Here is a 24,181-nt window from a genome sequence, read left to right on the forward strand (position 1 = left end):
TTTGAGTGGAAGGAAATGAAGTCGTTTCCGTGGCAGCAGAGCCCCCGCCGCAGCAACCTTCGTCCCAGAGCTGCTGGCTGACCTTCTGGCCAGGATCCCTCATACCTCAGCTTGGAAGGCCCGGCCTCCTGGAAAGTATAGGTTCTGAAGAAAGACCTGGCACCTGGGTTCTGCTGCTACACTTGCCTTGTCTCGTGGCCCTTGTGGCTCTAACTTTCCCAGAAACCTCAAGGGTTAAGTGCCTGTGCTTGCTCAGAGGCCGCACGCCATTCCCCATTTCCAGCCTCAGGCCCTCCCGCTAGCTGCCTCCTCTAGGGACCCCCTCCCCCCCCCATACACACACACTGGGGATGTGCCTTCTCACAGGAGCTCAACCACTGAGATGATTTAGGGACTGTGCCCAAACTCCTGTATCCCCAGCCTCTCAAGTTTTTGCTCTGATCCCTGGCACCCCCTGGAGCTGTTCCACCTTTGGAACCTTTCCTAGGTGGCAGGAGTGCCTAGCACAGGGGTAGTGACCTAAGTCTGAGCACTGGCGACCCTACAAATCTGTTACAGAAAAACATTTTATTGAGCAGTAAGGGACCCCACTGGGGACAGAAAGGGCTGGCAATAAAGGAGCATGTGAACCTCGGGGCGGGGTGTGTGCTGCTTGACTCTCCATCCTGTTCTTGCTTCAGGGAGCAGGGCTTCCTGGGCCTCTCTGTCCTGCCTCCTGAGACCCCAGGCAGGAGGCTCTTTGGGAAGCCACAGATTGCTGCTTTCAGTTTCAAAAAGCCCAGCTCCCCGCTGGTTTGTGGTGGTGGCCGCTGACAATGGCTCAGGGCAGGAGCCCATGTGGTAGACTGCTAAGGCTTCTCTGCACCCTGTCTCTGCTCCTGCATCCTCCTCGGCTCGCAGAGTGCAGACTTTACTTTCGTCAGCTCACAAAGGGCCCCCTGAGGATTGAGCAGAGGAATGCCAGGTTTTCTTCCAGGCCAGCTTCCGCCCTGGGATGTTCAGGGCAGACTCATTTCAAACCTCAGTTTCTGAGGCTCCTGGATTATGGCTATTTAGTGTGCAGGGAGGCTCCTGGCTGAGGAAGGCTCAGACAGAACGACGCAGGTTCTAATGTGTGGTAGTGGGCAGTGGGGGGGAGCGGGAGGGGCCACTGCAGGAAGAGGCATTTGCTGCCTTAGGCAGTTAAACCATTGCCCTGTCTTCAGAATGGTTCAGCCAGCAAGATTCTGTGGAGTCCGCCTCCTGGCACCATGCTACAATTGCCGGATTTTGGGTCTGGAGCAACCGAGATCTTCGTCCGACTCTTCCGGAGCGGGCTTTCTCTCGGGAGCACGTCTGGGGACTGGCTTCTCAGCTTCCGCCTTTGCTGGCGTGGCCAAAGGAGCATCCCCGTATGCCCGGTAGCCACCAACCAGGCAGTATGTCTCCCCATGCCAGACCCCCTGCGTTTCTCCACACCCTCGGTTGAGGACATGGTAGTGACCAGGTGTAGGAGGAGAAACGGGAGTCACAGCTGCTGCAAAGAAAATCAGAACTGATCAGTCACTTCTGCTGTACACAGTCTCCTGCCAGAATTTCCCTCTCTCATGTCTCTCCCAGTTTCTGGCTGAAGACCTTTAATCTACTTGACATCCAAAACACAGCCTTGGCCCATCACCTCTATGAGTCCCTGGAGAAGGGACACTGGCTGCAAAAGCAATTCCTAGAGCCTACGGTTGCATCAGGTGAGGTAGCCTCTTCACCGTTTCCAGGGAAAACTGTAGAACCCGAAAGAAATTGCAATCATGATCCTCTCCATCTCTCCTTTCCACAACAGAAAACATTTCTTGCAGTGTGTCACTTCTGAGGCTTTAATGGAAACGTCTTTCAAGTTTTGGAAAAAGATAATCTAATATAAATTGGTTAAGGGCCCCTCCCACCTTGGCAACCCCTCTTGGGCCCCACTTATACTGCCTGTTACAACCACACTGAACTCTAGCCCTCTGATACTTTTATCTAGATTAGATCAAGGCCAAATACTGAGGCAGAGTGATCAGGAGGCTCAGAACCGGGTTCTGGGTACCAAGTGTAGGCTCACATCCACCCAGCCTCCTGGGACACCATCTGCTCAGCCCTCCAGTCTCACTAGCGCTTCATCACCCCCCTTGGTCCTTCCAGTCTTCCCATGAATAGGGCACCACCCTCTCCCCTAGTACTCAGCAGCTCAGTATGGGATGTGTCTGAGGGGACCGACATAGATGCGTACATGACAACACAGAGGCGCCTGGGTTGGAAGGTGCGGTTGAAGAGTGGCCCTCTTCCAACTGCTCCGTTTACCATCTGCCAACAAAAATGCGCTTGTCTTTTGCTAAGAGGCCAATCAGGAAAGGGTCTGAATGGAAGCATCCTGTAGCCCAAAGCGGAAGGCAACATTTATAAAGATCAGAAGCTTCCTGAACACTAGTTCAGGGATGACCTTTCCCTTGTCCTCAGCAGTGAGCACTGTGGGACCCTGAAGGTGTCCCAGGTCACTGGTATTACTTACAGCTGGGAAAGTGCTGAGGTTTACGTAGTGGGCAAGCCCCACAGGAACATGTGGCAGCCAGGTGAGGTTGTGTGTACACCATGCCTCTTCTACAGATGCCCGGTCTCGGTGTACCTGCTGCACTGCCCAGCCAGGGAACAGAGCACAGGTTTGAGTAAATATAGACGATCCGGGAAGACATTCTCTCTCAGACAACCAAAGACATTGGTATCTGGTGGAGATCTGGTAGGGAAGTTTCTCTGAGGGCAGCACGTTTCCATAGTTACGCTGCCATGGAAATTGTGAGAAGGCCTGTGAGGTCATCACTACCCAGTGAGGTCATCATAAGGAACCTGTGACTTGCGGTCAGGCTTCAGGAGGAGGGGCAGTTTTGTGGAGGAGAGCAGGGTGGAGGCAGAGGTACTCTGCCTGGTCCCTCACACCTGGGCTTCCTCACCCATGCCCTAGTCTAGTAGACACCCCATGTGGGGCGTGCAGGTGGGCTGGTACAGGAGGGCAAGAGAGACCCACATTCTGAAATTGGCTTGAGAGGCAAGATTAATGATAAGAGACAGCTAGGTTATATGGCACTGACCCTAAGAAGCAGAGAATTGTGTGGACTGGGGAATCAGGGAAGGCTCCTTGGCAGTGGGCCTGAAGGGCAAGTGAGATTTGGACCCATGGGGAAGAGAGGGAAGACATTCCAGTTTGGAAGAATAAAAGCAAAGACACACTCTTCTCGACCTTGTCCTGCCCCAAATATAAATTCATAGAACCCTCACATTTTTACACCTGAGGGCTTAAGAAAACCAAGATGTTAAGGGGCCTACCCAGTGTTACACAGGTAGTGGAGAGGGGTTCTGCTCAATGGTTACGTTCATGTCGGGCCTCCGGATTTACAGCTGATAGGAATGTGAGGACAAGCTCATGCCATTTCAAACATTTCCAAGTGATACTGAGAGAGATGTTAAAGGTGCAAAATGAGGGTGCTGAATGACCTCACAAAGTGGGAATGGTGGGCCCATTTTAATATGAAATTCAAAACAAATTCATGACAAAAGGACATAATACAAAATGACAACATAATCATTACACTCCCCTCTCCCCTAGAAGTAAAAATCATTATAATCCTCTCTCTCTCCACCATGAAATGAAGAGATAAAGGCTCAGCAGCAGCCCCCGTGAAAAACATGGTCAACACTGTGAAGAGGGGTTAGTAAGACGACTTGGTCCGACTCAGAGAAGGAAAGAGACAACTCTGCCCTTAGCCTGATCAGGCCCACAGGAAGGAACCACACTTGGGGCAGCTTTTGATAGTGTGGCAATGAGAGAGAACCTTCTTTAGGAGGGGAGTCCCTGTTGCCAACCTTGAAAAAGCAAAGATGGGACCTTCGTTTACTGGGGCTGTTGCAGAGGGGATGTGCCCATGAGGTAGAGACTGCTTGGACTACCCTTTTAGAGGGTGGGCCACCCTGGTTGAGAACCACAGCACCTTCTATCCCTAAACTGCTTGAATCAGTGGGTGCCCGTTAGGACAGACGAAGTCAGGCCTCATTGGAGCAGACTGCCTTTGGGAGTGGTAGAAGGTAAATGTGAAGGGGAATGCTTGCTCTGGCGGAGGTTTGTCACGGCAGGTGGGCCAGCATGAGACCATTCAGAATCTCCAAGGCTCCGGAGATTACTTGGCTGGGAGCATCCCTCTGATGTGGTGTGGGGACTCCTACCTTAACAGGACCTGGCTGGGCATCTGGGGGAGGCAGAATAAACGGTTTATTAACTTAAGAGAGCGAGAGAATCACCTGGGGGGTTCCCCCAAACCACTTAAAAAGCCTTGTACCTGGATTATTGAGCCAACCCTCAGAAAACTTATCTAGATCTGGAGTAGGGCTCAGGAAGCTGCACTTTTAATAAGCTTCCTGGGCAGTCCCACCACAGTGGTCCATGGATAGAGTGACCAAATTATTGTGTATTCTCGGTTGCTTTTGGGAGTCAAAGTGGTCAATATTAAAAACTGGAGCAGGCATACGTATAAACGGAATATTCAAGGCAAGCAGAGGTGTATAGTTATTCTACACATGAATCAGATTTGAGAAAAGCTAGCCTGGTGGTTAAAGAACACAACCCTGAGGGCAGACAGACCAGATTGTTTCCTACTTACTTGTGTGATTTTGACCAAGTTCTTTTATCCTTCTGACTGTTTCTTCATATGGAAAAGAGCTATGACTGTACATTTAGCACAATATTCTCTTTCGGCAAAGGTTGCTCTGGGTCCATTTGTGTTCTCTGCAACTTAACCCTTTCCAGTGTGCAAGCATTTTTAAGTTGTTTGGTGAAGTATTACATTTGACTTTCAACAGTTCATTACTTTGGGCAAAGCTTATATAATGCTGCAGAGACTAGAACCTATGCAGAGATAGTGAGAGGATGTTATAAGCTTATTCTGCCGGTTTATAAAAAAAGATTATCCTTTTCTCCTCTTCCTCCACCTGCCACCAAGAGATGAGAAAGAAGGCAGAGCCTGGAAATACACACCAAGCAATACTTCGGTGTCAGTTTGCCTTTTAGTTCTCTGCCAGTACTTCCCAGAGAGATTTCACCAAAAGTGCCTAAGCTTGCCATGGCCATTGTTGTGAAGAAGATTTCTCTCTATTGCTAGTCACATCCCCTTTTCCTTCTCCTGTGGGCTTAATGGATGTTTGGGGCAGGAAACAAAATCTAAACTAAAACATCAATTGAAAGAGCCTTCGTCCTAAGTGTGGTAGTTTGGAGTGTGAATGTTCTCAGAGTCTACTGAATTCTGCCGCAGTGGAAACTGTTATTAAGGGGCACCCATAGAAACATAGCTTATTGTTAGAAACCATGACATAATACAGAGCCAAGATCGACATTATTCTTCACGTGAAAGACTACAGAGAGCCGAGCTCAGTAGTTCACCCTCCAGTGTTGGCCAGCAACTTACCTTTTGAAGCCAGACAGCAGCCCGGGTCTTCAGAAGGTGACTAGGCAGTCCAGAGCACCCTACTGACAAGTGTGCTCACCCATCCAGCACAGAGGGAAAGGTCCCTGTTATGGCATCATATATAAGCCTGCTGCAATAAGGTTTGCTGGTGCAAAGGCTCTCTCACTGAGGACCCCAGTCCTGGAAGGCTTCTCCTCTGGCAAGCTGCCAGTTCAATCTTCTGAGCCAGGCTCACGTCCCTGGGATGGGTCACAAAGCTGACGACGGTGCCTGGCACCTCGCTCCCCACCCGGCCCATCCTCCCTGCTCTGTGGATGTAGTCTTGCAGGATGAGAGGGATGACTAGCTCCACCTGGGTGCTGTCCAGGCCCTGAGAGGTGATGTCTGTGCAGAGAAGAATGCCTCGGGAGCCCTTCTGGAAGGACTGGAAGATGCCTGCTTTCATTGAGGCAGGCATCTGTCCCTGCAGTCTTAAGTGTTGGATTTTGTGGTCATCCAGAATATATACCCCAGCCAGTTCACAGTGCTGTAGCAATTACAGAACACCAGAACAGTTCCTGCGGGGCCAGTCCTATATGCTCTGTCATGCTGCCTGAGGATCTGCACCAACCCAGTCACCTTTTCTGTTCCCTTTGGCCTCATGAATGTCTGTCTGACATGAGGCATGATGCAGTGGAGCTTGTCACTGGTAACGGTGGTTAGAGAGTCTAAGCTGGCAACTTTACTCACCAGCTGGCCTACAGCTTCGGGAAATGTGGCCCCCACCAGCACTAACTGAGCTTTGGGATTGAAGGGGTCTTTTAAGTCAGCTGGGCCTTATGCTATATGGCTCCCGTCCAAGATGTAATCCACCAGTTCCAGGAAGCTTTCATCCAACAGCGTGTGTGCATCATCCAACACCAAGAAGGAGAGCTGCTCCAGGCTGATCAGTTGAGTTTTCAGGGCCTTCCACAGAGCCCCCGGAGTGGCCACCAGAATATCTGCTGGAGGTTGTTTGGACAGTTGCAGCCTGATCCTCCTCATGCCATGGCCTCCCCCTAACTCCCGCACCTGGAGGTCCAAGGAGCTGCCCAAGGGCTGGGCCACGGCCCGCACCAGTTCGGCTAATTCTCGAGAAGGCACAAGAACCAGGCCTCGAGGAGCAGGGATACGACAGGGGTCCAGGCTTGGCTGGCCCAAGAGCCGTTGAAGGAGAGGTAGCATGTAGCTGTGAGATTTGCCACTGCCGGTTTCTGCGGCGCAGAGGATGTGGCGGCCGCGAAGGAGTTGGGGAATGGTACTCCACTGCACGGTTGTGGGCCGACCAACTTCGGGAGCAGCCTCTTGTAGTGCGCTCAGAACGCGGAGCTCCAGACCCAGTTAGGTGCAGCTGCCCTTGGGCGAGAGGTTCCGCAGCACTGGAGCCTCATGTTGCGCGCGCTCGGTGGAGAAATGGTCCGCGTGGGCGCGCCGATTCCTCCAGCCGTGCGAAGCGAGTGGCGCGGGTTCCAAGGGCCCAGCGTGAGGTGTGCCGGCTGGTTCAACTCCGGTCACCGCGCTGACAACAGCAAAGGCCCAGGTCGCGCCAGCACCGGCCGCGGGGGCCCCGCTGCCCGCTCTGCCGCTCTTCCTGCCGCCGCTGTAGAGCCCGCGGGATGCGCACCACGGGCAGGGGCTCGTTGGGACCGCGAACCGCCAGGTCCCCGGGAGGCGCCAGAAGCAACCGAGCCGCGAGCGACCACAGCCGCAGCCGGCGTACCAGAGCCATACTTCGCTTGCTGCGGAAGAGGCGCACGACAGTGACGTCACGGGCGCGCCAAGGCCTCGCGGACGGTGGCCGGCGCGGCTCAGTAAGGCCCGCGGAATTGGCGAACTGTGTGGAAGGAGCGGGATCTGTAGAGCTCAGCAGCGGCGAGGTCGGTAGGTCCGAACAGGGGATGGTGACTCCAGACCCCGGCCAACCTTGGGGAAGGGTGCGCGATGGAGGCAGGACCGGGGTCCGGCGATGCGCGGCGATGGGGCCCTGGCATTACGAACCAGGAGGGCGGAGGGCTTCTGGCGATCCGATGTCCGATCCCTGCTGTGCTCTTTTGTCGCCCTCACAGCTCCTGTCATGGCTTGGCCAGTTCGGGTCTCCCCCTGTGACTTATGATGAGGGTGCGGCGATGTTTTCCCAGATGTGGTCCCCGTGTAAGGTCTTTTAATACAAGTATTTATTGAGAGTCTGAGTGAATGGTCAGGCCTGGTGGCCGAGACCAGGAGTCCGGAGTTGTAGGTCCAGGCTCACCCTTCCCTTAGAGCTCCCCAGAGAGCTGAGGGCCCCAAGGGCAAGCTCATGGCCTTCAGCGTATCTTCTCTTCAGTCAAGAGAACTCATCTCTTGGTAATTTTCCCTTTTCTTTTCAGCTGAGGTTCATTCTCCCCTCCGTTGTCTCCCTTTCCAACTTCTCAACCTGAACCCACTGCTTTCTTGGGTAGTTCACCTCCACCGGCTTTCCAGTCAGATACCTCAATTCCGTAAATAGCAGCGAGGCGGGTCCTGCTACAGGTTTGTGGCTTGTCTCACAAAGCCATGGTCAGGCAGAATATTTTACTTGAATTCAGTTGTTCAGGTTGCCGAAAAGCCTTACACTACTGGTACTTCTTGAACGGATCCCAAAAATGGGTGTCCGATCATTTCTGTAATTTCCAGTGCCTGGGGTAGGAGATAAGGTAAACGTGGATTAACCACCTGGGAGGTTCTTACCATCTGGAGAAAGAGTTTTACTTTGATCAGTTACTGTTACAGAGATAACTACTATTAAATTTCAAATAGCATTTTGATACACAATAGACTTTCTGGAGAGTTACCTGTTAAGCCTGCAGAGGAGAGAGTTTTGAGTACTCATGGGTGAACAGAGTCATTGGATAGAGCAGTGGCTCTTGAGTGAGGGTGAATTTGCCCTCACCCTTCCTCCAGGACGTTTGACAATGGCTGGAGACGTTTTTCTTTGTCACATCCGGGTTGGGGGTCGTGGTGCTGCAGTCATCTAGTGGGTAGGGGCCACGATGCTGCTAAATAACGTACAAGGCATAGGACAGCCCTCCCCACCACCCCAAAAGAATTGTCTGGCCCAAAATGTCCACAGCGTGCTCTGGAGAAACCTTGGATAGAGGCTGAGGACTGAAGAGAGGCTGAGGTTGGCACATGTACTCTCACTTCAGGTAGTCAGTCACATTTGCCAGCCTCTTGTGTGGCCCTGCCCCTTTCCTAGAACCTGTAGCAGGCACACTGATGCCATTGCTTGTCATGTCCTTGGGATGAGAAAACCTTGGGGGCTCCTCCAAGTCATAAACACAGGAAGGAGTGATTTAGGAGGGTGACGTGGGAGAAGAGAGCTTTAGGAAGAACAAAATTGTCCTCATGTGTTTGAGAAATGTGCCAGATGGAAAAGAGATGAGGTGTGCCATGGGGTGTACCGTTGCAGAAGTCAGACTGGGACTGATGCGTGACAGGGAGTCAGATTCTGAATTTGATATAGACTGCTGTAGCAACTAGAAATGCCTAGATCTGTCTAGAGAGTGCTGGGTTTTCTGTCACTGCAAAGTTCATGTATAGGCTGATGACCACTGATTGGTGGTATGATAGAGGGGAGTTGATATAAAGGATGCTCTAAGATATTGTGATTCTACACTACTTTTACGATTCTTTCCCAGAACTTGGAGCTCCTCGTTCGTTAGCTGAAGAGCTCCTTGGATGTCTGCTGTGACATGTTTCATCCATTTACATGGGCCACTCATCTTTCAGGTACAAAACAAAGAATCGCTTTGCACAAAGGCAGAAGAGATACACTGGAAGAATGATCAGAAAAGAATAATACATAGATATGTATTTGCATTGACTTTCTCCAAATATTTGAGACAGGGTAGCTGGTTAGTGGCTGCTTTCTCATGCTCGAGCCCTTACAACGTGATCACCTCAGACTGTCATAGGGATTGGAGCCTGTCTGAGCCTGTCTGTCTCTGCCCGTGGCCCCTAGTTTCTTCTTGTCATTGCTTTAGATACTGTGTAAGGCCCTTCTCTTTTCCTCCGATCACAGCAGACATTGAGTAACCTCTAGGTGTGACTGAGATGCATATTTCACAGTATAGTACTTTAGAAATGAGAAAGGTTTACTTATTGTGGAAACAAATGTAGGCCCCTGGGAGTGTTAGTGTCACTTGGTAATGTTTTTCCCAGGACTTCCATGGTAACTGACGTTGCCTGGTTACTCCCTAAGTTTTGAAAAGAATTCTTCCTTGCATCTCGGGTGATAGTGGTACATTCCTTCCTTCATTTATTCATTCAGTAAATATTTTTTGAGCACCATGTATGTGCCAGGTACTTTTCATATGGACAGTGAACGAAACAGACAAAATTCCTGCCCTAGTGAACTGTATATTCTGATTTAATTGGCTTGGGGTGAGGCCTGGCCATTGGTAGTATTAAAAATCTCCCCAGATGTTTCTAATGTACAGCTAGGTTTGAGAATCACAGTTATAAATGAAGCACTTTGGGAATTGCAAAGGCACTGCAGAAATAAAAAGTGGCTATTGGTATTCCTTCGCTATTCCTGCATTCTCCTGCCTGCATCAGGATTGTTGTATAAGTGCCGATCATTTTCTTTTCAGCCCTTTTCGCTCTTTGCCTAGACCCTTTATCCCTCTTTCTAACCTAACACCCTACCTCCTTCTGGTCTTTCAACCTCCAGTCCATCATCTGTTTGGGATTTATCCTAAACTTGGTGGGAAGCCATTGCAGGGTGTAAACAGAGAAGTGGTGTTAGCAGAGATGCCTTTTTCAGACACCATACTGGCCATTGTAAGAGAATGGATAGGAGCGGGCAGGAGAAGATTTGGGGAGACTCATTAGGAGACTGGCTTTGTGCACAGTGGTGGCCTTGGAGGTGGAGTAAAGCAGGCAGGTTAGAGTCATATTTGGAAGGTTAGTGATGGCTTGGAGGCGAATAGGAGCAAGTGATGAATTGGATGTGGGGAATGTGGGTTAAGGATGTGTAATTTGGTAAATGGATGTGCTACTTACTGAAATGGGGAAAATTTTCTCCTCACATATTGGCCTGATAAACACCTTCTCACCCTTTAGACCCTGAATCAGAGATTCTTTCTTTTTTTATTTTAATATATTTTATTTCATTTTTTATTTGGGCTGCGATGCCAGCTTGCAGCATCTTAGTTCCCCAACCAGGGATTGAACCCAGGCCCTCTGAACTGGAGGCATAGGGTCCTAACCACTGGACCACCGGGGAATTCCCAGCAGAGATTCTTTCTTTTTTTTTTTTTAAATATACGTTTTAATTAATTAATTAATTTTTGGTTGCGTTGGGTCTCTGTTGCCGCGCGTGGGCTTTCTGTCGTTGCGGCGAGCAGGGGCTACTCTTCTTTGCGGTGCACGGGCTTCTCACTGCAGTGGCTTCTCTTGTTGCGGAGCACGGGCTCTATGCGGGCGGGCTTCAGAAGTTGTGGTGCATGGGCTCAGTAGTGGTGGCTCGCGGGCTTAGTTGCTCGCAGGCATGTGGGATCCTCCCGGACCAGGGAGCAAACCCGTGTCCCCTCCATTGGCAGGCTGATTCTTGTTTTTGTTTTTGTTTTTTTTTACATATTTGTTGGAGTATAATTCCTTTACAATGGTGTGTTAGTTTCTGCTGTATAACAAAGTGAATCAGCTATATGCATACGTATATCCCCATATTCCCTCCCTCTTGCGTCTCCCTCCCACTCTCTTGATCCCACCCCTCTAGGTGGTCGCAAGGCACTGAACTGATCTCTCTGAGCTACGCAGCTGCTTCCCACTAGCTAGCTATCTTACATTTGGTATTGTATATATGTCAGTGCTACTCTCTTATTTCGTCGCAGCTTACCCTTCCCCCTCTCCGTGTCCTCAAGTCCATTCTTTACGTCTGCGTCTTTATTCCTGTCCTCCCCCTAGGTTCATCAGAACCATTTTATGTTTTTGGATTCCATATATATGTGTTAGCATACAGTATTTGTTTTTCTCTTTCTGTCTTATTTCACTCTGTATGACAGACTCTAGGTCTATCCACCTCGCTACAAGTAACTCAATTTCATTTCTTTTTATGGCTGAGAAATATTCCATTGTATATATGTGCCACATCTTCTTTATCTATTCGTCTGTCGATGGACACTTAGGTTGCCTCCATGACCTGGCTATTGTAAATAGTGCTGGCAGGCGGATTCTGAACCACTGCGCCACCAGGGAAGTCCCCAGAGATTATTTCTTAAGGGAGGCCCTCCTCAACCCCCATCAGTCTCTTCCCTGCTGAGCTAGACTCCCACAGACGTACGTAACTGCTCCTTCATAGCACCATGCACACTTTTAATTTCACACATATTTGTAAGTTCCCTTTCTATAACCCTCTGTTCTATTGAACCTTTCCCTCCTGCCTCATCATTTTGTCTCTAGTGCCTAACAGTGCTTGGTATATCTTAGGGGCTCAATAAGTGTCTGTTGAATAAATAATTGTAGACCGAGGGCAAGGCTTAGGAGGGGAGATCAAGGCTTTGTTTTCTACACGTGGAGTAGGAGATGCCCTTAACACATCCGAGTGGGGATGTGTTTTGAGCAGTTGGTGTGAGGTTGGGATGCCTTTGGAGATGATCATGGCTGATATTTTAAACCATGGGAGTGAATAAATTTGTGAGGGAGGATGTGTGAAATTAGAAGGGAAGAGGGCCCACGACTGAGGAGCAACCTCAACATGTGAGGGGAGGAGGTGAAACCAGCAAAAGAGACTGCAAAGCAGGGGTAGAGAGAAAAACTGGGAGAGTGTGCGGTCGACGAACCCAGGGAGGAGAGAGATCAAGCAAGAGGGGAGGCTCCACCGTGCCACATGCTGCTAGCAGAACAAGATTGAGGACAGGTCAGTGTCTCGTCAACTGAGCCACTTCGAGGTAATTGGTGACTTTAACCAGAGCAGTTTTGGGAGAGTGGCAGAGGGGGAGGGCATGCTGGAGTGGGCTGAGGAGTAAAAAGTTAGTACCTCTGAGAAGAGCATCCTTGGCAAGCTTTGTGGTTTTTAGAGGGGACCATGTTTGCTTAGAATAAATAAATTAACAGTTATCTCTGGGACATGGGATTTTGATTTTCTTTGTTTTATTCCTGTTGCTCTACCTTCAAAATATTTTTAGAATGTGACCACTTCTCACCACCTCCCCTACTATCTCTCCGTCCGGAGCCACCATCATCTCTGACATCGGTGACTGAAGAGCCTTCTAACTGATCTGCCTGTGCCTACCGTGGCCCCCACAGTCTGTTTTTCATACAGCAGTCACCGTGATGATGGGGAATGTGATCAGCCATGCCACTCCTCTCCTTAAAACCCTTCACTGGCTCCTATTGTGAAGAGCTAACAAAGCCCGCAGAGCATCCTACAAGGCCATTCGGGGTCTGACCGCTGTGTCCTACCTGCTTACTGCTCTCCATGCATTGTGTATCTGACTTCCATTACTCTCTTCTCCTTTCTGTGCTGCAACCATAGTGGCCTCCTTCCTGTTCTTCTAACACACCAGACAAGCTCCTGCCCCAGGGTCTTTGCACTGGCCCTTTCCTCTCCTGTGCACTCTTCCACTAGATACCGATTTGGCTAACTCAAATCTCTGCTCAGGTGTCATCTTCTCATTGAAGCTTATCTGGGCTTTTCTATTTAAAATTTTAACCTATTGGGATTAGGGATTAGGGATTAGGGCCAGGGCAGTCTCTCACGAGAAGCTGCAGGATATCATCAGGAACATTCCGAGTGTTCTTGCACACCCACCAGGCCGCTGAGTGGGAAAAGATGACAGCTGCCTGTGACACTTCTAGGGCTCGCCGTGCCACAGCATGCAAGACATGGGACAAGTCCACCATCATGGCCAGTCGGTTCATTTCTGCCACCACCTTCTACAGGAACAGGATGGTGAGAGGGCATCAGGGCTGCATTTATCTTGTGTGCATTTATCTGTAGGGAACAGGCGGGGCTGTACATTCATGTGGGGCAGGGTATGGAACCCGGGTACTTACCTTGCCAAGCCGGTGACCCAACTGACATTGCTGTAGAAGGGGTGGATACCCTTTGCTGTGCTCTGTGTCCTGCAGGATGGCCAGGAGGCAGTCTGACTGGTGGCCATGACTTGGCTACAAGAGCCTAGAAAGAGGTTCTTTCGAACCGTCTACACCTGCAACTCCCTGGTGCAAGAGGAGGGACCCAAACTAGGCTCTGCATGGCAGTGGGAGGGCCCTTCTGGGGACTGAGTCTTGAATATATATTCAGGAAAAAAGTACATACGCCCTTTTTGGTCAACTGCATCATTGTCAAAGTTCTGTCTCTTTTCACTTGCTTTAAAGGCGACTCCAATCTACCTCTTGAAAACTGTTTCCTGCAATTCTGCCTTGCTTTCAAATCCTCTTCGTTGCCTTCCCTCAATATATTTTTGGATGATAGTTGTCGTTTATAACTCTACAGGTTTGTGAATTGCAGTGCCCCTGAGCTCCATCTTTCAACTCGCTTTTTTGTGAGCTGGCCACAAAACCGCATGATTGCTTCAGGCCCTATTCTGGTTCTGGGGGGCAGGCTGAGCCTTTGGTTAATTCTTATTATTGATTGGAAATTAGAGTGACATATGCATATCCAAACCAATGAGAGCTGGTCTCTCATTGGTTCCCTCTCTCCCCGTTCATCCTCTGGACAATTTGCAAACTATCCAAAACAGGAGGTTAAAGGTGCTGATTCTCCAAGTAGGGAGATTGTTATTAAAGCAGCTGGAATGGCAAACCCGAGCACCAGGAGATGAAAAATAAGGTGCGTTTTAGAAACCTTTCCCGATCACTGGGTGTACCATCCTCTGAGTTTCCCATGCATGTTTTACCTGTAGGAAGATTCCCTTGAACCTGGAGATTTGGGAGCCATGGAATGGGTGGCATGCATTATTGCTTTAAAGGGTCTGAATTTGCTCACCCAATCTCACCAATCCTGTCGGACTCAAGAGTGTCCAGCCTTATGTCTCTTCCAGCTGTGGGTCTAGATGTGGTCAATCCAGGTTGCATCACAACTCCTGAACGAATTTTGTAATAATTTCTCTCTCTTTCACTATCTTTTTTCTCTTTTTTTGTAATTTATATTTATAATGGGGTTTAGCTGATTTTCAATGCTGTGTTTATGCCGCTTTTCACCCACTTGATTCACTTACAGAGAGATATCAATAAATACTTTTTAAGATTCTTACTATGCAGATATATTCTTCTGTGGTGAATAGGGTGTGTTGAGTCCTGTTCACTGAGCAATGAGTAGGTCTTGTCTATTATATATTTGGTTGATGGAACAGTATCTGTGCTAATTTCAAACTCTTGTTTTATGCATCACCCCACCTCATCTTTCCCTGTAAGCAGCCATAGTGTGTTTCCTAAATGTGTGACTCCGTTCTGTTTTGTAATTCAGTTCACGTGTAGAGATTTTTACGTTCTGTCTATAAGTGATATCTTATGATAAGTTTCTTTACCTGTGTGACTTATTTCTCTTAGTATCATCATACCTAAATCACTCATTATGCTGCTACTAGCCTTAGGACATTGATTTCATGGCTGAGTGATATTCCATTGTACATAAGTACCACACTTGTTTACCCATTTTTTTGTTTCCTGGGATATTTAAGGTGTACCCGAGTCGAGGTCTTTGTAAACCGAGCAGCCCTAAAATTTGGGGTGCCTGTGTCCTGTCGATTTTTGGTTTTCCGAATATATACGCCCATGAGTGGAAGTGCCCTATGCACTGTAGCTCTGTTTTTTAGATGTTTTAGGAAACACCATACACTTCTCCAGAGTGGCTGTTGGCATTTTACATCCCGCCCATCAGCGTAACAAGGCTCCCTGTTCTCCATGGCTTGTCCTGCATTTCTGGTTTTTACACTTTTCCAGGATGGCCCTTTTGACAGATGGGAGTGAGACTTCTTTGTAGTGCTGATTTGCATTGCCCGCTTGCTTGGTTGGCCAAAAAGGGCGTCTGCGTTTTTTACTAAATATATTCAGGAAAAACGCATAGGCCCTTTTTGGCTAACTGCACCATTGTCGAAGTTCTGCCGATTTTCATGTGCTTTAAAGGCGACTCCAAACTATCTCTTGAAAACTGTTTCTTGCAATTCTGCCTTGCTCTCAAATCCTTTTCGTTGACTTACCTCAAAATATTTTTGGAAGATTGTTATCATTTATAAACCTTCAGGGTTGTCCATTGCAGTGACCCTGAGCTCCATTTTTTAAGTCCCTTTTTTGGGCACTGGCCACAAAACCCCAGGATTGCTTCAGGCCCTATTCTTCTTCCAGGGTGCAGGATGAGACTTTGGTTAGTTCTTCTTCCTGCTTAAAAATTAGAGTGACGTGTGCCTGTCCGAACACCTAGGACTTGTCTCTCATTGTTTCTCATCCTTCCGCTTCATCCTCTGGACAAATTCCAAACTGTGTGCAACAGGGGGTTGACGGTGCTGACATCCCCAACTGAGGAGATTGTTAGGAAAGATGCTGGAGGGGTGAACGCGAGCACCAGGAGATGAGGAGATGAGATGCCTTTGCCAAACTCTTCCCGATCAAATGGTGTACCATCCTCTGGGTATGACAGGCATGTTTTAGCAGTAGGAAGGGTCCCGTGCATGTAAGGAGAACACCAGGGATTTTTCCAAATCAGTGCCTCCCCGAACCCCAAACTGGGAAATTTTTAAGCTACGGTACACGTATGTTCATTAAGGGCCTTAGGCAGTAGTCAGAGTCCGAGCTTTACTTGATTGAAATCTTCAGGGTCAGAAGCGCTCACCATTGGCCTCCCTTAGGTTACATTTTATCTGTCATTGATAAACGATGTAGATATAGATATGTATTCTTATTCAGATTATTTCCCCTTATAGGTTATTACAAAATATTGAATGTTGTTCCCTGTGTTATACAGAAGTTCCTTGTTGATGATCTGTTTTATACATAGCAGTGTGTATGTGTTAATCCCAAACTGTTAATTTATCCCTCCTCCCGCATTTCCCGTTTGGTAATAATATGGTATAAGGTTTTTTACTTCTCGGAAATGGGGGAGCTGAAAGAGAGGTCTCATTTTCAGTGGAAAAGCATTCAAAACAAGATTGAAGCTTCAGCCAAGATTATTAGATGTACATCCTTGGAAAGAAATCACGTCATTTCTCTAATATTGACCTGACAAATAAGACAAACCCCTCTACTGAACTTGCTTATAATAAAGTGATGGAAATATCAAATGGAAGTCTTAGAAACATCTTATTTTACCGGAGCCTTATACACTGCTCTATGTTAATTACAGTTTGGCTCACACATCTGTTCACTGAAGATACAATGTTCTCAATTTCTGTTACTGATCCTCCAGAGTGGGTCCCAACAAGTGTCCCCCTGCCCAGTGTCGTTGGAGCCAAAAGAACGAGACTGAGTTTGGTTCAGAAGCAAAGGAACACTTTATATTTTGATCAGAGAATGGAGAGGTGAGAGCGTGCGCCCCCCCGCGGGTTGTGGGCGGTGCTGCTGGGTAGGGATCCCAGCAGCGTCCGCGTCAGCAGGAGGGAGGGGACGGAGCTATCGAGGGCCCGGTTGACTGGAGCTCAGGCTCTATGTCGCGGAGTCTGCAGGGGCCCCGCGAGCTGAGGTGTCGGCGCAGCCATCCTGCACTAGGAAATCGAGTCTGAAGTGCCAGGTGTGGGACCTGTGCATGCGGAAACCTAGGAGCAAATGAAATTAGACAAAGCACAAAGGAAAAAAGGGTTAGACTTTATTTTATTGCCCAGATTCTATTTTTATCTCCCAGGAATTTTTAATGGGCTTTGCCGGTGACAAACCCCTCCTCTGCCTTTTGTCCCGTTTCTCATTCTTCGGGTGCTGAGGGTACAGACCGCTCTTATGTAAATGCTTCGTGCTGAGTTGGCAATTCTCATACCCGGGGGGGAGGGGCAGAACTTCTCCCCAGCAGCCTCCAGGTGAGGATGATTGTCCCCAGGCCTCTTGCCTCACTGCTCGTCCGCCTGAGAACCAGCATTGGAAGTGTTATAGATTCTAATGACCTTTAAGGGTCCAGGAAAGAGATGTGCAGAGACGCTGGGGGGGCCGGTTTTACCCCGCCCCACAGTTCTTCGGCCACCTCAGGATGACGGTTTCTGCCAGCCTAGATGCTCTGAACAGTAGTCTGTGCTTTCTTCAATTAGGTCACTGAATTAACATACAAACAGCACCAGGTATCAGAGCCCTTCCTGCTCAACTCCCAGACAGTCCAGGGCCGGTGATGATCCAAGACCATGACGGCCACTGAGTCACTGGCCTTTTGAAGTAGCCAGGAGTCCAGCCAGTCTTTTTGGCCACCATCACCGCGGTGTCTGTAGGCTTTTCTATGGTGACAGCATTATCTCCAGTTTCCGCGACAAGCTTATTAGCTCCCCTCTGGGTGCAATAAGTCCTGCAAGCAGTAGTCTGCTCTTTCGGGGCACACTTTTGTTGTTTTCTGAGAGAAGCTCCAGGTCAATTGATAGTCACATGAGTCATCATGCGGACCCGTTGCCCCCGGTTGTCTCTCTTGAGGTTGAAGTTGGAGGGCCTCCTCACTCGAGGTCAGTGTGTCCACGGAGCGATCCCTGCTCTGCAACTTCAGGGCATGGTGGGTGGTTAGGATCACCACGTGGGGTCCTTTTCCCTTAGGAGGGAGCTGGCCTTGTGGGCTGCTGATTTCCAGGTTTTTACATACCCCCAGTATCCTGGCCGGATGGGGCGGCGGGCCAAGCCCTTGGTGACCGTAGCTTCTCCTACCTGGATGGCATACTTGAGTTGTTACAGTTCAAGTGGTCCCAGTGTTTGCACTAATGCTCCAAGGGCGGTTCACTTTCGACCGAGAATGTAAAGGTCAACGGGTTTAGCTAAGCTAGGGAGTTCCAGGGCAAGGGTCTGAAGTGACTGCTCCTTCCATTCTTGAAAGGCTGCTTCTGGATTCTATTCAAAAGGATCATCATCTTTTCGTGTCAGTGTTTCTTATAGAGGCCCAGCTATTAGACTGTAGTTAGGGATCCAGATGCAGCAAACCGCGGCCTCCCCAGGAACCCCTAAGCTGTCTTCTAGTTTTAGAAGGGGTAAGGCTGCAAATGGCTTCTTCCCTTTGCTGGGATGGGCTTTTCCGACCTTCTGTGAGAAGGCAGTCCAGGCAGGTTACCTTAGTCTGTGATATTTGAGCCTTTTTCTTGGACACCTTCTATCCTTTCTTGGCTAGGTAGCTCAGAGGCCTCCTTAGTAGGGCTGGCGAGCAGAATGTGGTCTGCATATTGAAGGAAGGTTCCCTTCTCCAGAGGTAGATCTTTTAGGTTTTAGTTAAGTTTCCCCATAGACGGTGTGGGAATTTTTGAACCCCTGGGGCAGGACGGCCCCAGCGGTATTGTCTTCGTTGTATGTTGAGTCCTGCCCACCACAAGCCCAAATTTCTTGTGACTCTGGGACTAATGGAATACAGAAGAAGGCATCATCGAAGTCTAATACAGAATACCATGTCCTGGTGGATGGTAGAATGACCAGCAGGGTGTGGGAATTAGGATCTACTGGATGTATATTCTTGGTGGCTTCACTGACTGTCCTGACGTTCGTTACCAGGTACCCAGTAGCCCTCGGGGCTCTCGTGGTCAGGCCCCTTCCAGGATATGGAGTTCACCTGGGCAGTTACCCAGCAGCTCACGGGGCTCTCGTGGTCAGGCCCCTCCCAGGATATGGAGCTCACCTGGACAGGTACCCAGCAGCCCACGGGGCTCTCGTGGTCAGGCCCCTACACGGGTATGGAGCTCACCTGGGCAGGCACCCAGCAAGCCTGGGCACACAGGAACCGTGCACATAGCCCTCATTGCAGAGCGCCCCCAGCCCACCTGTCGGTTGAGCTGACACAGAGCACCTCAGAGCAGGACTTGAACTAACAAACAGCAGCTCTGACGGGTCTGTGACCCTGGGCATCACTCTGTGCAGCCTCCCTCTGCCTGGTCTTCCAGAGGCTTCCACTGCAGCCGGGGCACCAGACCTCTGTCTCCACCCGCCACCCCTCCTCTCCCTGACTTCTGGGTTCCTCTCATTAATAGAGGGTCTTCTTGAAGTTGTCTCCCACTCATGGGGCAGCTAAATTGAATAGCAAACAAGCCAGGGCTGCAGCCCCTTGTCTCTCCTGACTCTCAGGAGCCCACACCTCTTCCTTGTACGTGGCCGGTGCCGCAAGGGCCATTTTCTGCAAATGTGAGCCGCTGAGGGGTGAGGATTGGCTGACCCGGCGGGGCAGCCCTCCCCAGGTGTGCCTGGGTTGAGGTCAATATAAACACCACTCCAGGCAGCAAGAGCCCCTGCAGCTGTGCCTGACGCCATATTTTCTGCCCCGTCAGCAGTGTCGGGGCTGGGCTGGTGGGAGGGAGCGAGGGGCCGTGCGTGGCTTTTTGGGTGGCCCGGTGTGAGTGGGGCTCTGCTGGACTTTCTGCAGGAGTTGCCAGGCTGCCACCCGCTAAAGAAGAGGATGTGTCACCCATACCTGCTGCTGGAATTGCTCGCCGGGCAGAGGTGAGGAAGGAAAAAAGCAGTGGGGGCCGGGACAGGAGGGGTATCTCAGGCAGGGAAGTGGAAAGCTTCCAGAAGAGCGTCCGGGCCAGGACCATCCTGGCTGGCCTGCCGGCACCAAGTCGGCCTGCGTGCTGTCGCTGGTGTGGCTCCACGGCCCTTCCTGTGGGCTTTCAAGTCCTTGCACACAGTCAGGTGTTTTACCTGGGAAGGGTGGGAACAGTTCAGCAGCAGCTGGCCTGGGGCTCAGCTCCTGTTTACTCACAGACGCCTCGGCACGGTCCCCCAGCTTTGCAGTGAGGACGCTCCTTGCGGGGGGCCTGCTGGCTGCATGGGAGATGATTCCCCACCTGTGACCCACTTCAGACTTGTTTAACACTGGAGCAAGTGCCCTGGTAGGGTTTTCCTCTGTGTAACTGGTGGGTTCTGATTTTTTGTCTTTTTCTTTTTTGGTTCAAGCTAGGGTTTATTCCTATTTTTTGTATTTATAGATATAAGCATGGAAATCATTCATTCACATAAATACAGCTTTGGGAAGGGAAGAACTTCTTTTTCTGTTTTACTTTTTAAATTTTATTTATTATTTTAATTTTTAAATTTTATTTTATTTGTTTTTTTATACAGCAGGTTCTTATTGGTTATCTATTTTATACATATAAGTGTGCACATGTGAATCCCAATTCATCCCACCACCACCCTCACATGGCGTTCCCCCCTTGGTGTCCATAGGTTTGTTCTCTACCTCTGTGTCTCTACTTCTGCCCTGCAAACTGGTTCATCTGTACCATTTTTCTAGGTTCCACATATATGCCTTAATATACAATATTTGTTTTTCTCTTTCTGACTTACTTCACTCTGTGTGACAGTCTCTGGATCCATCCATGTCTCTACAAATGACCCAATTTCATTCCTTTTTATGGCTGAGAAATATTCCATTTTATATACGTACCACATCTTTATCCATTCGCCTGCCTGTGGGCATTTAGGTGGCTTCCATTACCTGGCTATTGTAAAGAGTGCTGCAATGAACATTGTGGTGAATGTTTCTGTTTGACTTATGGTTTTCTCTGGGTATATACCCAGTAGTGGCATTGCTGGATCATATGGTAATTCTATTTTTAGATTTTTAAGGAACCTCCATACTAGTCTCCATAGTGACGGAATCAATTTACATTCCCACCAGTAGTGGAAGAGGGTTCCTTTTCTCCAGCCCTCTTCAGCATTTGTTGTTTGTAGATTTTCTGATGATGCCCATTCTAACAGGTGTGAGGTGATACCTCGTAGTTTTGATTTGCATTTCTCTAATTAGTGACGTTGAGCACCTTTTCATGTGCTTCTTGGCCATCTCTATGTCTTCTTGGAAGAAGTGTGTATTTAGGTCTTCTGCCCATTTTTGTATTGGGTTGTTTGTTTTTTTTAATATTGAGCTGCATGAGCTGTTTGTTTATATTGGAGATTAATCCTTTGTCTGTTGATTCATTTGCAAATATTTCTCCTATTCTGAGAGTTGTCTTTTCATCTTGTGTGTAGTTTCCTTTGCTTTGCAGAAGCTTTTACGTTTCATTAGGACCCATTTGTTTATTTTGTTTTTTATTCCGTTACTCTAGGAGGTGCATCAGAAAAGATCATGTTGTGGTTTATGTCCGAGAATTCTTCCTATGTTTTCCTCTAAGTTTTATACTGTCCGGTCTTACATTAAGGTCTCTAATCCATTTTGAATTTATTTTTGTGTATGGTGTTAGGGAGTGTTCAAATTTCATTCTTTTACACGTAGCTGTCTAGTTTTCCCAGCACCACTGATCGAAGAGACTGTCTTTTATCCATTGTATAGTCTTGCCTCCTTTGTCATAGATTAGTTGACCATAGGTGTGTAGGTTTATCTCTGGGCTTTCTTTTTTTCTCTTTTACACCTTTATTGGTATGTAATTGCTTTACAATGGTGTGTTAGCTTCTGCTGTATAACAAAGTGAATCAGCTATACATATACAAATATGACACTGTTGTTGTTTTCTGAGAGAAACTCCAGGTCAAGTGATGGTCCCACGAGTCGTCATGGGGGCCCGTTGACCCTGGTTGTCTCTCTGGAGGTTGGGGTTGGAGGGCCTCCTCACTCGAGGTCAGTGTGTCCACGGAGCGATCCCTGCTCTGCAACTTCAGGGCATGGTGGGTGGTTAGGATCACCACGTGGGGTCCTTTTCCCTTAGGAGGGAGCTGGCCTTGTGGGCTGCTGATTTCCAGGTTTTTAGATACCCCCAGTATCCTGGCCGGATGGGGCGGCGGGCCAAGCCCTTGGTGACCGTAGCTTCTCCTACCTGGATGGCATACTTGAGTTGTTACAGTTCAAGTGGTCCCAGTGTTTGCACTAATGCTCCAAGGGCGGTTCACTTTCGACCGAGAATGTAAAGGTCAACGGGTTTAGCTAAACTAGGGAGTTCCAGGGCAAGGGTCTGAAGTGACTGCTCCTTCCATTCTTGAAAGGCTGCTTCTGGATTCTATTCAAAAGGATCATCATCTTTTCGTGTCAGTGTTTCTTATAGAGGCCCAGCTATTAGACTGTAGTTAGGGATCCAGATGCAGCAAACCGCGGCCTCCCCAGGAACCCCTAAGCTGTCTTCTAGTTTTAGAAGGGGTAAGGCTGCAAATGGCTTCTTCCCTTTGCTGGGATGGGCTTTTCCGACCTTCTGTGAGAAGGCAGTCCAGGCAGGTTACCTTAGTCTGTGATATTTGAGCCTTTTTCTTGGACACCTTCTATCCTTTCTTGGCTAGGTAGCTCAGAGGCCTCCTTAGTAGGGCTGGCGAGCAGAATGTGGTCTGCATATTGAAGGAAGGTTCCCTTCTCCAGAGGTAGATCTTTTAGGTTTTAGTTAAGTTTCCCCATAGACGGTGTGGGAATTTTTGAACCCCTGGGGCAGGACGGCCCCAGCGGTATTGTCTTCGTTGTATGTTGAGTCCTGCCCACCACAAGCCCAAATTTCTTGTGACTCTGGGACTAATGGAATACAGAAGAAGGCATCATCGAAGTCTAATACAGAATACCATGTCCTGGTGGATGGTAGAATGACCAGCAGGGTGTGGGAATTAGGATCTACTGGATGTATATTCTTGGTGGCTTCACTGACTGTCCTGACGTTCGTTACCAGGTACCCAGTAGCCCTCGGGGCTCTCGTGGTCAGGCCCCTTCCAGGATATGGAGTTCACCTGGGCAGTTACCCAGCAGCTCACGGGGCTCTCGTGGTCAGGCCCCTCCCAGGATATGGAGCTCACCTGGACAGGTACCCAGCAGCCCACGGGGCTCTCGTGGTCAGGCCCCTACACGGGTATGGAGCTCACCTGGGCAGGCACCCAGCAAGCCTGGGCACACAGGAACCGTGCACATAGCCCTCATTGCAGAGCGCCCCCAGCCCACCTGTCGGTTGAGCTGACACAGAGCACCTCAGAGCAGGACTTGAACTAACAAACAGCAGCTCTGACGGGTCTGTGACCCTGGGCATCACTCTGTGCAGCCTCCCTCTGCCTGGTCTTCCAGAGGCTTCCACTGCAGCCGGGGCACCAGACCTCTGTCTCCACCCGCCACCCCTCCTCTCCCTGACTTCTGGGTTCCTCTCATTAATAGAGGGTCTTCTTGAAGTTGTCTCCCACTCATGGGGCAGCTAAATTGAATAGCAAACAAGCCAGGGCTGCAGCCCCTTGTCTCTCCTGACTCTCAGGAGCCCACACCTCTTCCTTGTACGTGGCCGGTGCCGCAAGGGCCATTTTCTGCAAATGTGAGCCGCTGAGGGGTGAGGATTGGCTGACCCGGCGGGCCAGCCCTCCCCAGGTGTGCCTGGGTTGAGGTCAATATAAACACCACTCCAGGCAGCAAGAGCCCCTGCAGCTGTGCCTGACGCCATATTTTCTGCCCCGTCAGCAGTGTCGGGGCTGGGCTGGTGGGAGGGAGCGAGGGGCCGTGCGTGGCTTTTTGGGTGGCCCGGTGTGAGTGGGGCTCTGCTGGACTTTCTGCAGGAGTTGCCAGGCTGCCACCCGCTAAAGAAGAGGATGTGTCACCCATACCTGCTGCTGGAATTGCTCGCCGGGCAGAGGTGAGGAAGGAAAAAAGCAGTGGGGGCCGGGACAGGAGGGGTATCTCAGGCAGGGAAGTGGAAAGCTTCCAG

The 24,181-nt window shown here is 49.5% G+C and overlaps 1 long non-coding RNA gene and 1 pseudogene across 2 annotated transcripts in view; one reads left to right on the forward strand and one right to left on the reverse strand.

The window, feature by feature from the left end:
* LOC308610398 overlaps positions 1 to 9,304 on the forward strand; it is a 42,874-nt gene extending 33,570 nt beyond the window's left edge. Inside the window, exon 3 of the long non-coding RNA XR_014014541.1 lies at positions 9,228 to 9,304. This is a non-coding gene — a long non-coding RNA (uncharacterized lncRNA). The remainder of the gene's footprint in view (positions 1 to 9,227) is intronic.
* Positions 1,432 to 7,257, reverse strand: LOC308610396 (putative ATP-dependent RNA helicase DDX28; annotated as a pseudogene). Its single transcript, XR_014017849.1, has 2 exons — positions 5,463 to 7,257; positions 1,432 to 1,516 (listed from the first exon to the last, which is right to left on the reverse strand). The product of XR_014017849.1 is annotated as a putative ATP-dependent RNA helicase DDX28 (transcript).
* Positions 9,305 to 24,181: the final 14,877 nt, after the last annotated feature.

The sequence above is a fragment of the Mesoplodon bidens genome (genome assembly GCF_964165515.1).
Source record: "Mesoplodon bidens genome assembly, contig: HAP1_SCAFFOLD_290, whole genome shotgun sequence".
NCBI classification, from domain to species: domain Eukaryota; kingdom Metazoa; phylum Chordata; class Mammalia; order Artiodactyla; family Ziphiidae; genus Mesoplodon; species Mesoplodon bidens.